The sequence below is a fragment of the Coccinella septempunctata genome, chromosome 1 (genome assembly GCF_907165205.1).
Source record: "Coccinella septempunctata chromosome 1, icCocSept1.1, whole genome shotgun sequence".
Taxonomy (NCBI): domain Eukaryota; kingdom Metazoa; phylum Arthropoda; class Insecta; order Coleoptera; family Coccinellidae; genus Coccinella; species Coccinella septempunctata.
This window is the reverse complement of record NC_058189.1, coordinates 5,417,731-5,432,527: the sequence shown is the minus strand read 5'-3', so window position 1 is coordinate 5,432,527 and position 14,797 is coordinate 5,417,731. Positions and strand designations below refer to the sequence as shown.

Genomic DNA, 14,797 nt, shown 5'->3' with positions numbered 1-14,797 from the left:
AAACTACTGTCAAAATATTCAATTAAATACGAACTACCTCGATCTGTTTCAGAGCAATAAATAATTAGTCATTCTTTAAGAAAACCTTCAACTCCCCTGAAGTATTAATTCCTTGAAAATTCTGAATGAACCAAAAAAAAAAAATAACTCGGGAACTAAAAATTCCATCTTTTATTCTCCAAAAAGAACAGATCTGCAGGTATGCAAATTGTCCATTATCCGGAAACTCACAAACTTACTTTCGATATTTATTTCTGTATGCATCTCTCGCTCTCTGGTCCAGATTGGAAATACTGAAATAGGAAATAATTAATTGCTCAATTCTCTCCGAAGTTTGAACTTCGGAGCTCTTGCAGTGAGAATTGAATTTTATGAAACTGGGGCCCCGTATAATAAATGCTGTGCAAATTCAGATAATCTGCATTTGGAAGCAGTGAATTTATAAGTAAATGACTTATCAGAATATTACGCGGAGAGTTTCCTTCGTTAACTCGTTTAATTATAGGAAGAGTGCAAAATTCTCATCTGAATATGAATCATTTTGCAAATTGTTCGTTAGTTATGTTCCCTGAAGTTCATTCGAGAAAACATTAATTATTTGAAGAATGAGGGATCATAAGAGCTGTATTGAAGATCTGTATCACGAATTTCAAGTTTTTAATTACAACTGCATAGCGAGGGATTCTGAATAATACAGGAACACTTAGAACTTGGGAACATATATGAAATATTCAGTCTTATTATTAAGCTGGAAAATAGAGGTGATAATTTCCTACTATTGTAACTTTCTTCTTGACGATTTTAATTTTTTCGTCCTTGACAAAAAAAGAAGTAATAAATTATTGATATGTTATATATCTTTGTATTTTTAAATAGACTGATAAAAACTTTCACAATCTAAAAACAATGAAGAGGGTGTAAAGAAATGACAACAAGAGATAGATTTTAGAACCTGTTGCTCGCTTCAGATCTCAGTGTAAGCAGAGAAAAAATGTCAATGGGGTACCATACATATCTTAGTATGATATATGAAAACACAGATAAAAACCCCAGAAAAAACTCTCTGTCTGCTCGTATAAATGTAAGGATAACGAATCCTTAATGATAAGCTGAAATTTTCATATTGAAGGACATATTCTTCATAGGATAAAATCAGAAAACTTCTTCCTCCTTCTTTCTAGCATAATGGTTGACGAAGTGAGAATAATCTGTAAACATAAAAGAAAGAAAAAACGAGAGGGGTATGGGGTACTGAATTTTATATTTCTCATTAAATAATTTGGAAATTTGTAACCCATCTTAAAAAAAGAATTGGTCACTGAATGAATGCCTTCGAAACTACTCTGAAATTTATATTTCAGTGTATGTTAGTTGAAAACCCGGAATAATATTCTGCATAAACTAGCTGATACTTCATAGGGTGCTGATGCAACTACTCTTCGAACGGCAGCCCTAGCTTTGGTTTTTTCGGCTGCTGAATATTGTTGCCCCGTTTGGGTTAATAGTGCTCATGTGCAAAAAATTTTCGCCAGAAGAAACCATATAAATCGTCTGGTTAATCATTGTCCCATTTATAAATTTCAGGATGGTTTTAGAGCTATACATGCAGTTTCAGAATCTTTTTTTGTTTGGGTTGTGAATTTTAGGACAATCTGGCATATAGAACCGCATTAATCATCTCACATTTTTCTGCATTTGTTTCTTTAAGTATTTCAGATAAAATTTTCTGGTAACTTGGAGACGACTTCCTGGGTTTTCTTTTTTTTTCGAGATCCCCTTAAATATGATATATTTCAGCCTTTTTTGTAAGCAGTTTCAATTCTCTACACCCACTGGGAGAAAGGGTTTTTTACTGAGGTTTTTTCCTAATATTGTATCATACGCAAAATTGTAGGTATGGTACCCTGTTATGCTAACCTCTGCTGAAACTATCTTATACAAATGCTATAATTTATTGTTTGATGTTAAAAATACTCTATATCAAATGATTACACAGGGTGTATTTAAAGATGAGGTTTTTTTAACAGAAGGTAGAACTGGTCAAAATGAAGCGTTTGCACCAAAAATCACCTATACAAAACTTTCAAAATGACAAAGTTGAAAAAAAAATTTGAAATGATTACTGAAATAGATCCTAATACGACCCTAAACCGTTTGTTGGCTGAATTATCACAAAGCAGTGGGAAAAAACTTATCTCCTGATTCGACCATGTGGTTTCGTTTAGGATATTGGCTCGTTCGATATTTACGTGGTAATGAAAATGGAAACTTAGGATTGCCGAATTCTTCTCATTATTTTTTAGTAACTTACACGATTTTATGAAATGGCTCATTTCGATACCAACTGACAGAAGAGACTCAGGACACAAGTGTAAAAAATAGAATAATAATTCAAAATCTTACCAATAAAATTCGTCTGAATTATTCAATTTTTCACAATGGCCATCACAATCTTCTTTTTAGAACATTCTAATAATCGTCGTAAAAATGGGATGAAATGGGGAAACAACATAGCACTTTTTCAACATAACTAACATAGGCACTTTCAAGAAACTGCCTCGATTTTCTACAAATTCACCCTAAATATCACGATTACAACAATTATTATTCTCTCAAGTGACCTGATGCCTTTAATCCGATAAACTTAATCTGAACCCAAAGATTATAGAGTAGAAAGATAGGAAACGAGGCGACTAAAGTGATGTCGCTCCATCTGTGTTTCAAATGTGTTTTTAAGGCCCTAAGACTGGTTAAAATATCAATTCGAGGGACAAATGAAATTTTGTGAGATGTCAGAGGGCCATTTTGATCAAAGAGGTTTTGAATGTTTTGGTTCTCTTATCGCCTTTTGTTTATCAAGCTCGTTGCTGATTATTGAAATTTTTGTCCAATTTCTTGGCGAAAACCTCAAAAAATCGTTCGAAAATTATTGTATGATTAAGAACTGTGGATCAAATAAAACGAATTTTACTAAGGAAAATGGGAATGTAAGTATTAAAACTGGTAACATGTGACCCAGTCATTCATTGCCTTTTTTTGTTAGTGCTACGTAGTGGATACCAGGATGTAGAGGCCCGCAAACACTTCTGACTACACCATGTGCATTTTACTTCAAGTCGATTGAGTACCGTTCATCCACGTTGTATGCAGGAAGCATACCTTGCAAGAAGGGCCAATTGAGGAGAAATTGTGACTTTTATACTTCCATTCAAAGATTCTCAATTGCTACTCCTTCAATATATTCAGAAATGCAAAGGTTTTATCAATTTCGTTTTGGCTATGAAGGAACTGTCAAATTGGTGTTTGGAAAGTTAAAGTTCTATGAAACCTGACGTGAGTATTTCGCTCATTCATTTCAATTCGTATATTGTGTCATAAAGAGACCATTTCATAAAGAAATTATAAAGAAACTCTACTGACGGGCTAATATACAGGTATATCTCAGTGAAGTTTTTCTTTTAGTTGAGGTTCTGAGAATTCTGTAAATAATATGTAAGTAACTGAAACGTGTATGCTATGATGATATATTGAATATTTGTTTATATTAAATTCTGATATGAATTGTACAAATTCAACTAAGTTTATCAATTCAAAACAACAGAAATAACACCTTTGACGTATAGCACATCACTATATACTTTTGTGTCCTAGTCAAAGCTCTATCCGTTGTCCATAACTTCAAATGTGAATTTTTTATAAATTGCAAATAAAAATATAGCACATCCGACAGCGTGTTTCATTGATATCCATTGATTCCGCACAATTTTCAGATGAAAACTAACATTCTGATCACAAAACAAAACCATACTTGTGTTTTGTTGCTCAGGATATTTGTTTTATGGTCTCAACAATGTCGATATTGCAATTCGAAACAAGGAATAGAATTCGAATTTCGCGCCCCTCTATTATAAAACAGGAAACTGTTACTAAACAGGTTTTCTGTATTGACAGTACATTTTCAGCGCCATCTCATTGTCAAATGTGTTTTCACTGACCAAAATGTAGTCGGTTTTTAGTACTAGAGATATGAGGGCGTTTCCTATCTTTCTACTCTATAATCTTTGACTGAACCATTCATTGTCCAGCCATATGTGTATGTTTTGATTTTTTTTCCACAGTTCCATACTTGAAATTCGATGAAATTTTGTCGAACTTCTGGGGGTTATATCTCAGCCATCTTGGATATTTTATATAGGTTAAACGACTCATTTTGATGAGTTCTACCTACTGTCAAAAAAAAGCCTCACCTTTGAAAACACCCTGCATACTTGAAGTAGATCGTAGGCGATTGTGAAGTCTAAGCACCCTTGTTCTAGGCTTTTCACGGGACTACAAATTGGAATTGTAGTTCATATTCGACAACCGGTCAAAACTACACATTGACAGATTTATACAACCGCTAAGTTCAGATAATCTCATAGGAAGAAGGCACGGGGAATCAAATCATAAGATCGCAATAATTGACAGGAAAAATTGTTGGTTAATTAATTTGCCACATGTAAAAGTGCTGCCATATTTCCCTTTTAAACACCAGAGCACCCTTTAAAGGATTACCAACCGTTGTGGGTGATTTTTCGCGTTTTTCAACAGGTTCCGAAACGCGTGGATCGATAAGCCACACATCCCAAATTCTCCCTCCTGCGCCAGGGGTTACTTTCAATATAGGAGAAGTCAGGCGATAAAAACGATAAGCTATCATTTTTAACGGCATTAGCAATCCTATCACGGCGCCCTCCCCGTATACTGGCACAGAATAGCCCTAAATAATGCAAACCCTCAGTGAGCTAACAGGTGAGATCGCGTCATTTCCACGAGAGCGTAGGACAGAGCAATGAGGTGGATCGAACGGCTAAACCCTTTAAATTGGCCAATTTCGGCCTTGCCCGCATTGGGATATGGCCGAACTATGGCGTACATTGTTCCGTTCAGCGGGTTCGATAATGAATTAAACAGCGAATGGCTCTTGTTTTGCGTTATAGCGAAAACTCATTTAAGTAGACTATAGATTGTTGGAATTGGGCCGTAACGGATATGCGAAAAAGTTCGGGGGAATTGAGATGGAAATGAAATAGTCGATTACAAGATTTTTCCGTCGACCACATTTTGAATTGAATGAGAATTCTTGATTACAAAAATTTGCTTTCTTTACCTAGTCGAATATGACACTTTATAAATTTTTTATGTTCATATCGGAATGTTGCCGATCGAATAACTCGAGAAGTCCATAGAGGGCATATTCGAGCTGTGACATTTTGAATAAATCACATTGATATCTTTCAATTTTCCAATTTAAATAATTTTTAAATTCAAACAAAAAAGTAGTGTTTCCTCACGATTAAATCAGCTGTGTTGATAAATTCAAGGATACATGTCTACTATCCATTGAGAAATTTTAGAACAAATTAAATTATGAAGGAACAAGTGATGAACAATATCTGCACACCCAACAAATAGAGTTCACATTCAATTGTCAATCTTCAGACTATTATGTGTTTTTAAATTTTAAAACGTATACCTATATTGCTTTCAGCTGATGTATTCGAACGATTTAGTTGTGTTTATGGAGTATAAGCAAGATACAATTCATTTCACACACTACCGGGCAATACATGGGATAGAATGCGGAACATAACAAATAAAAATATATTGATAATTGAGGACATTGACGTGTTTAGTCAATTACTTGCTATTTCAAATATCCGACGCTGGAGTACTTTGTAGTTAGTTCATTTAATTGTTAATCAAATATTTTATGATGTTATATTTTAAAACTACCAAAGAGCTTTCAACCTATGTGTTTTAACGGTTCCACGATAGTTGTGCTAAAGAGTATTGGTGCGATGAACTTTTAAAAGCCCACATTCAAATATTTTATTTATAATATAATTATCTCTCAATAATTTTTCATGAATTTAAATTATTGAATTGATCAGGGCCTCTGATGTCCCAAATATCAATTTGGAAATTATTAAAGTTATTGACAAGTTTCTATTGATATAAACGATATAAAAAGCGAAAACTCACCGTAACAAATATCTCTTTTGATCCATTGGACCAACAGCACCATTCAACAGTCAACAATGACAAATAAATTACCAATGATCAAAGTTGAGACACAAACATATCAACTAGTCAACTATTCATGAAATCTTCCAATAATACTCATATTATTAAAATAATCATAAATCGTCCTTATAAATGGTCTTAATCAGAGCTGATCAAAAGATATGCTTTGCTTTAATTGACATACGAATTACTTTGTAGTCTTTCAGCATATTTTATGTTCAATATACAAGATACAAATCACAAAATACAGTCAGGTAAAATACAATCAATTCAGGCCAGCGAATTAATCGTTGATAGAAGAATTTCCTTTCAGGAACAAACGATTTTTGAATGTTTTATCATAGGGAATGACTCACCTCTGCAAATTTACACTTTGAGCATGCAATTCGATCAACGCATTTAGTGCCTGTCGGATGTATTTTAGAGGATAACAGTACTTCATCCACAAAAAATGATGAAACTGTTTGTCTCTAGGTTCACTCTTAAAAAATCTTTTTTACTTCTTTTTCCTGAATAAAAGGTTGTGCGCCCATAACTGCGACTTCGACTATGATCAATTCGAATATTGAACCTGTGATAAATAATAGATGGATCCCCCAGTTTTTTTAATATTTCATAAGTTGAAGGAAAATTATTTAAGGGGGTATATATATGTATTTCCAAACTATATCATGTACTGAATATTCACCCATACTATTTCAGTAATATGGGATGAATGACTGAAAATAAATCTAGTTAACTTCATACTAAAGACAGATATGAATAGGCAATTGTTCAACTTTTCATTTACCTCCAAATAACCTTTTTTCCTCATCACCCCTACAACGATACAAATCTATAAGTCACCTATTCAATAAATAAATAAATTGAAACCGAATGGCACATAGCAATAAGAACTTAATGCACCTGGAACGTGAAATTATAGGATTGTGGGTACTTGGAATAATAATATGCTCCCAACATAATGAAATCCGATATAAAGAAGTATCTTTATATCGCATACGTATGGGAATTTATACCTACAAAATTCCCCAGTGAAATGTTCGAATTTGTTTGTAACGATCTGATACATAAATTCACAAGAAATTTCCCAACTTCCCGGCCTGATTCATGACTTCGTTGTGAGAAGTTTTCCGCGTTAATATATGCAAATAATGTTTTTCTCACATTCATTAAACTCTAGGGAAAACTTGTGAATCTTCAGTTGGAAATAATTCGACATAACTGGAGGAATTTCTGGATTGGAATATTTGAAAAGTTTTGGCTACGTCGTGATACGAATATTATATTTCTTTCATTTTGAATCTTTGATGGAAGATAATAAAGAAAAATTATCACGTGATATGATGCATTAGTTCATCAAAATTTCTGTTCTGTTTAAAATAGTCCGGGAGAGTTGAACTCCTTTTCACTCTGAAGCCACTTAAGTTGTATCTATAAATGGTAGCAACTCATTTTTTTGCGTGAAAAAATCATGCCCAAAATAGGTAACGATAGAAAATAGAAGAGTGATGGTGAGATGAACAATTTGAGTACAGTCATTCTTTTTTAGAAACCGAAAATTGGCTTATATATCCCTAACCCATGAGAGAGTTGAACAGGGGGCGAGAGAGACTTCACCATAAGTTTTTTATCAGGAAAAACATTGAAAGAAAACAATTTCTAATAACCAAAATTGTCTATATCAAGGTTTACATCATCAGATCTATCAGCGTATGAAATACATATTTTCTATTTCAGGGTGACTCTCCCTTATCTCCGAGATGTTTTTTACTTTTTTGAACCTTTGTATATTTTTTCATTCATTTCTATTATTCAATCATCTTTTATTGAAGCAAACTATTATCTAAGCTCAGTGCGGGAAACTTGGACCACTGATTATGTGTCCCAAACATAGCATGGGTCAAGTCTCCCTCACTCCCTTTCAGTCTATTCAACAGATGTTTTCTTGAATTTTTTACAACTATTATTGAAAAAGCTCATCTTTTGTAAAACAATATTAATCAATGAAGTAAATAAAAATTAATAACACCACGTACCTATTAAACCTTTTAGATAGTGTAACGAACAAAAATTATTCAATTTCTTACTTCCTAACAACAAAATCACGTACAACCCTCTCACTCCCGAACTATTCTGATAGCGGCCAAAATGGAACCGCCACTAGTTGTTCCTTGTTACGCAAGCTATTTACGATGCCGGTAGCGCGAAATTTGAATTGAAATATTTGAGGTGGTTCAAGTCTCCTACCTGAGCAAGTCCCTCGGACTCTTCCCATACTGCAGAAAGTAATTACAGAGGTCAAAATATAGAAAAAACTATTTCCCGAAATGTACCCCTGGAACTTTTCATTATGAACACTTTAAATCTTCTACTCCGTTATAGTAGTGGTCAGTTCAAAAAGAGAAAATGAATATCTTACGTTTTTTTTCATTGAAGAACAAATATTCATTCATGTTATTAACTTTCCGAGATGCAATTATCTCTGCTATGAATTTCCACATGAAGAAATTTCCCGAAATGTCTCGCCAGTGGCTACAATTCGTATCCTGGTGAAATTGAAAAAAGACGTTCGTTAAATGCTGCAATCTTTTCTACGAAAGTGGAAACTATTGAAATATCCGTAACTTTTACTTACCGTTCAAGTGTTCCGGCAACACCCCATATTCTGGTAGTCTTTCCCCCTTTACGTCCTGACGGATGGCGAGAAAGTCTCGTGTTATAAACTACTCAAGGTTTTCTGAAAATTTGGCTGAGGCTAATAAAATTCAGTATATCAAAATCACAGGCTTCTACTTAATTTCTTGAGATTAAAAGACAGTCGGTCTATATTGAAATGTAATAATTTAAGCTGAACATTTTCGAGGGCATGGAGTACCTCCTCGAGCAGGACTCGAACCTACGACCCCTGATTGCTGGTCAGGCGCTCTGCCATTGAGCCACCGAAGGAAACGTGAAGATTCCTTCAGCAATTTCTTTCAAGACTCTGTTCTGAGGGAACTAAGATATAAATGTGTTCTAGCTTGCTGCAGTATGTGGAATTTTACAGGAAAATTCGTCAACGACGAAAATTTTCATCAAGTAGGAAAGCTGCCCTGTTTAGAAATCCATTCATGACGCAAATGTGAGTCTACTTATCAATAGATCTAGTTCCATTTCCAGTAACAAGATTTATCGGGTACAGCCAAAATTCAAAAACACCCTTCTTCATTATAAGACCTCCGAAGTAAATTAAAACTTTTAATTCCGTTAATCAGCCGCTGGTGTCGTTTCCAACGCCCGAACAAGAGTTACAATTATGCAAAACGTACATTTTCGCACGGATCTCGGGAATCGCGTCAGTTTTTTCTGATTTATATCGCCAGAATGTGGGCGAATTACCATTTGCTCTCCATTTAGAAGTGAAAGCACGAGACGTGACTTGCTGATAATTAGAAAAGATAAGCGCAATAAATATTATCGAAATGATGGATGTAGGAAGGCGGCCGGGCGCCTGCTGCAACATGTGTCAAACGTTTTCCGAAGTTATCCAGTCGGCGTTCCTCCAAATCCGGCCGGCAACTTCCAATACGGCACGTGTGGAGTTTTCACGGTTACGTCTCCCTGCCCATAATTCTTCCTCGCTGTTTTCCCGTGAATAATGGCGCATTGTGCGATATTGAAACTTGTTCTCATTCTTTCCCATCCTTCTACATGCTGATGAAAAGTTGCAACAATTGCAGATGACCCTAATAAATTGCAGCGATGTCAAAAACTAAGTCCCGAATTTTGGGTTCGATTTATTTCCTGTTGTTGCGAAGCTTGACCGGTTTTATGAAGCGATTTGTCTTGGGTATTTATTTTTCGTTTCGATGTTGAGGCAGAAAAGATATTTTATCAGTTCGAGTGAAATATTCATTTTATAAGGTGAAATTCTAAGAGGCACAAACAAGTATAAATTTCGTACGAAATACACCTACTAATATCACATGGTCGCAGTTTTCGAAAGGCTAATCGAGCCACAACGACCCAAATAATAATGAATAATAATAATACACCTACTAATATGATACAAAAATATCAAAAGAAAAAACTTGACAGGAAAGTTTTCCGAATGAAATTTAAAGGCAGTTTCGAACTAATTTTAATCGAACAAAAATGTTGAATCAACCTTTCAATTGAAAAAAATACCCAACTTTGAAGAAGACGAATACATTTCATTTTCGTATATCGAACTTCATTGGATGGTGCTGTCAAATTGGAGTAAAGATTTTTTCTCGAATAAGACAATTTGGTTAGGTTATTCAATGTAACAAGTGTCTGCACAGATAATTTTTTCTTTCATGAATAAATATGCTGTGGATCATGAAAATGATCAGATAGTGATTAAAAAGAGAGAAGACAGAGTATCAGGAGTATCAGAGTATTCAGAATTGGGGACCGTTCATTCTAATATAGCCTGATATTCAGAAATCTACAATATATCAGACGGTATCGAACATATTCAATGTGAGTAGTAAGTACTTTTACTTGATATCTAACCTCAGTTTCAACCAACACATTATCCTACCTAGTTCTATTTCTATGCGTACGATTTTCTGGCTGGAGTTCAAACCCGTTGGAAACAGAAACTATTGTGGCGAACAAGTGTGCTTTTTTCCCTACCCCAATCAGTTCTATCACTTCTGAGTACGATTTTTTGACTGGAGTGCAAATCCGTTGGAAGCAGGAACCAGAGTGGCGAACAATGGTGCGCCATTTTTCTTTATCTTTTTGGGTTTCTCTTTGCCAGACTTACGATTTCTGGCTGGCGTGCAAACCCGTTGGAAGCAGAAAACAGAGTAGAAAACCGTGATTTGTTTCTCCCCAACTTGCAATCCCGTAGTTTTGAAACTGAGCCCCGACTCTATTGCCCGTTAGGGGTGTCTTGGTTCTGGCTGGTTATTTGTATTTCATTCCGAGGAAAATCTTTTTAGTTATGTAAAGTTGATGTGTAAGTACACATTGTATGGCGCTTTGCACTTGACCGATTTGAAATTAGTGCCTGTTGTGTTTCTTATTCCGAGTCAACGAATAGCTGGCGCTCGAGATATCCGAGGAAACGTCGTTACAAGGTTTTTTCCGGTATAACTGGAAGTCTGAAAAAATATTTTAGGGAGAGTGTTCATTATCGAAAACACAAGCATGCAAAGTTTTAGCACAATATTGTCTAAAAATACAGAAGAAAGTAATTCATTAAAACAACAACACTCATTCACTCATTGCTGTATCCCGTTGCCGGGAATGAATCTACAAAAAGACGAAAAAAGGGAAAAAACAAAAAGAAAAGAAAGAGAAAGGAAAAAGAAAAAAAAATCACAAGTTACCATACATCCCACTACTTTCCCAAAAAATAAAGAAAGTTTAAAATCTGAAAATTCTGAGTTTGTTTTCTACAATATGAAGACCGTGCATAAACTATATAGCAACATAAAAGACAAAGTTGACGAAGATCAGATTTGCAACGTGATATATGGCATCCCTTGTCTCGGTTGTTCAATGGTCTATATAGGACAAACAAAACAATATCTGAAGAACAGAACTAGACAATATAAAAACGACCTCAAAGACGTGAAAAATAGAGAAAGACTGCCCTGTGCTCCCATTTCTTTAATGCTTACCATTCAATTCGATTTCGAAAGTGTAAAGATATATGACAGAGAGAAACATTATAGAAAGAGAAATATTTTAGAAATGATTCACATCAATTTTAACAAAAGCGTTGATTTCAGAACAGATACACAACACCTGAGTAAATTATACAACAACTAATAAAATATAAAAACATATGACAGGAAAACCTGAAAGTCATTTCATTCGATAAAACCGTTTATGAGATAGAACTAAAAATGCCTAACATTTTTTTATGGTTTATCAACAGCCTGTATCTTTTAAACCGAGCAGATTCGGAAAAAATGGTAAGAGAAAAAAGTGTTCCATTGGACCTGAAGAATATAACTTTAAAATATTTGTACGAGTAGTAATATCACTATAGACCTGCAAGTGGCTCGTTATCATAATAGCTTCAGGTGGTTGAACAACGCAAAGATATATCAATATATCGTCATTAATAAATCTTCCACTCTTTTATAAACGAAAGGGAGTGGAAGTTTCGAAACGAAGCGAATGAAGATTGAATATTTGAGAATATTTATTTTTGGCCATTTCCGAATTCTTCTTCCCCTCTCAACAGATACGTAGTCGTATACCTCTCTAGACCGACCAGAACATTCAAAATTGGTTATAATTTTTCGACCTATCCAAACACAACGTGAAAGCATAAATAACAAAATACACCGGACAATATATCCGACCGCTGAGCCCCTCTGGCATCGTCTATGCCTTACGAGCAGGCAGTATTTCAGGGGATATTAGTAGCAATAGCCGGCGGTCATCCGCAAACTAGCAAGTGTCAGTTATTCTGCCGCAAACCAGTTATTTATCACCGTCTTCGGGGGCGGCTATTAGCCCGGACGCTGTGCGGTTGGACCGGCCCCAATAAAGCTATCATAGCTGAGTTACTGATATCGACCTGAGAAGTAAAATGACTTTCTTATACAGGATGCGATCGAAGCAATTCGCGAAAAAAAAACTCAATCAATTCTTCGACTGAAATAGTTCCGATTTGTAACTGTGATAACAATGACATTACTAGAATCGCCTAAGGAAGAACGAATGTGGGATAAGAAGCGTGAAATAAAATTTTCGGCCTGTTCTTATTGTCGTTTTGCAGACTATACATTTTCAAGAGAGTGCGAAAATTCGCAAACGTATTGCTTCTTAGACTTAAATCGTGTCAAACATACACACAACCAAACTTATATGGAATAACCTAGTATCAATTTAAAATATTCGTTTATTTTTTTCTTACAAGCGATGGAAAAGTACATGTGTTTGTTCACTTATCCTCTCAGTTTCGATTTCACTGTTTCGCCTTTAAGTCGAAGTATTTATATAGTCAAAGTGTTTATATAGTTTATATAATTCTGAACAACACATTTAGAAATAATGCAGTACGTGAAACAAGACTAAGTCTTAAGAAAAGAGGAAGAAGAAGAAGCAGTACTTGGTGTTATCGGAAGTCCAGAGGGGAAGAATTATTGCTCTGGCAGAACAACATATCATCCAGAGCTTCAAGGCAACTTTTGCAAGCTACAGGTGTGAGTCCTGTTTTTCGAGATCTTCCATTAGAGAATGTGTCATATCGACCTGACTATGGGTTACTAGAGGACCAGAAGATCAACATTTTATGAAATGATTTTCATAAATACCGTGGCCAACCTCACTTTTCTCAATATTGTCAAATGGACGTGGATTTTATTATTATATTATATTGGCGTTTGGCAAACGGGAGAAAATGGAGAAATCCCAATAATTTCGGGCTTTTTTTTTATCTTTTCCGATCTCGTTCTTCTCACATCTATATGCGCATCAAAAAATAAGTAGAATTTTATATCGTTTCAAATATCAAATTCTCCATTTCAAATAGAACAGTAACGTTTTTAGTTATCTATGTGAATACAGAAGAACGAATCCAGCCAGGCCTATTATTCCTTATCGGATTAAATTAATTTTTTTTTGCTATTTATCAGGGAGAAGAAATAAGACAATATGCATCACCACCATTGCAAGTCGAACGACATCATAAACGGAAATTGTGGATGGATTTGATCATCCATTATTCTTAAATTAAATGTACAGATTGAATAATATAATAAATACGAAGAAACTTAATGAAAATAAAAGCTTTACAATGACAATGTGACTCACAGTAAATGTGCAGAGTGGCAAATTTTGCAAATTTATACATACATATATGAATATGTATGTGAATAAGCGACCACCATTTTTCTCAAGAAAGTTATCGCACGCTATTTTCTGCAGAAGTCACCCGTTTAAGATCTCTAAATAAAAATGTTTATGTTCGAGTGCATCATAAACACTTTATTTATGAATTCGTTTAGTGTCCATAATTGACTACTTTATGGGACACAACTTTATTGGACTCAACTGTCACTATCATTCTGTCAAATAAATATACTAGATGCCAACAACACTTTATTCAAGGAAGAAGAATTGACCTAAAATAAAATCATGAATTACTATTCTAAGCATTAGTGTGGTAGTGAATATTAAAACCACATTCTTCGTTATTATAAAAATGCATGCCTGAGGAAGTCGAGCTCGAAGTGGAAGCACAGTTTTCGATCTGCAATACTCTTGATGCAACTTCTTCCTGGCCTAATATTCTTACTTATTTTAGTACTTTCCGATTCATCTATGTACTCCATAGCGAAGAACTTTTGTGAGCTTTCAGTTCACTATTGAAGTAAGCCAGAATACTGTCTTCTGTCGATTTTACAAATTTCTTCGATTTATACCACTCGTTTAAGGCCGCATACCTATTTTTATAAGCACTTTTAGATTTAGTGGGTAAGAGAGATTCTTTGGCGCTTCGGCTAAATTTTCTACGCTTTCTTCTCCAGCACTATCCATTTTTTGGATTATTATGACGTTTGTCACAAAATTAAGGAAGTAAACAACTTTGTTTACTAAGGTTGCCAAGGTCACTGGGTTACTAAGGTAAGAAAATCAAAAGCACACTCAATGTTTTTCAGTAATAAGCCATTTCAGAAAATAAAAAATTTCTGCATTGCAGTCGAACATAAAGCTTTGTATGCAACTCGTACATAAATGTACTTGTTACATAAAT

The 14,797-nt window shown here is 34.7% G+C and overlaps 1 non-coding gene across 1 annotated transcript; it reads right to left on the bottom strand.

The window, feature by feature from the left end:
* Window positions 1-8,944: 8,944 nt before the first annotated feature.
* Window positions 8,945-9,016, bottom strand: Trnaa-agc. Its single transcript has one exon. It is a non-coding gene; the product is annotated as a tRNA-Ala (tRNA).
* Window positions 9,017-14,797: the final 5,781 nt, after the last annotated feature.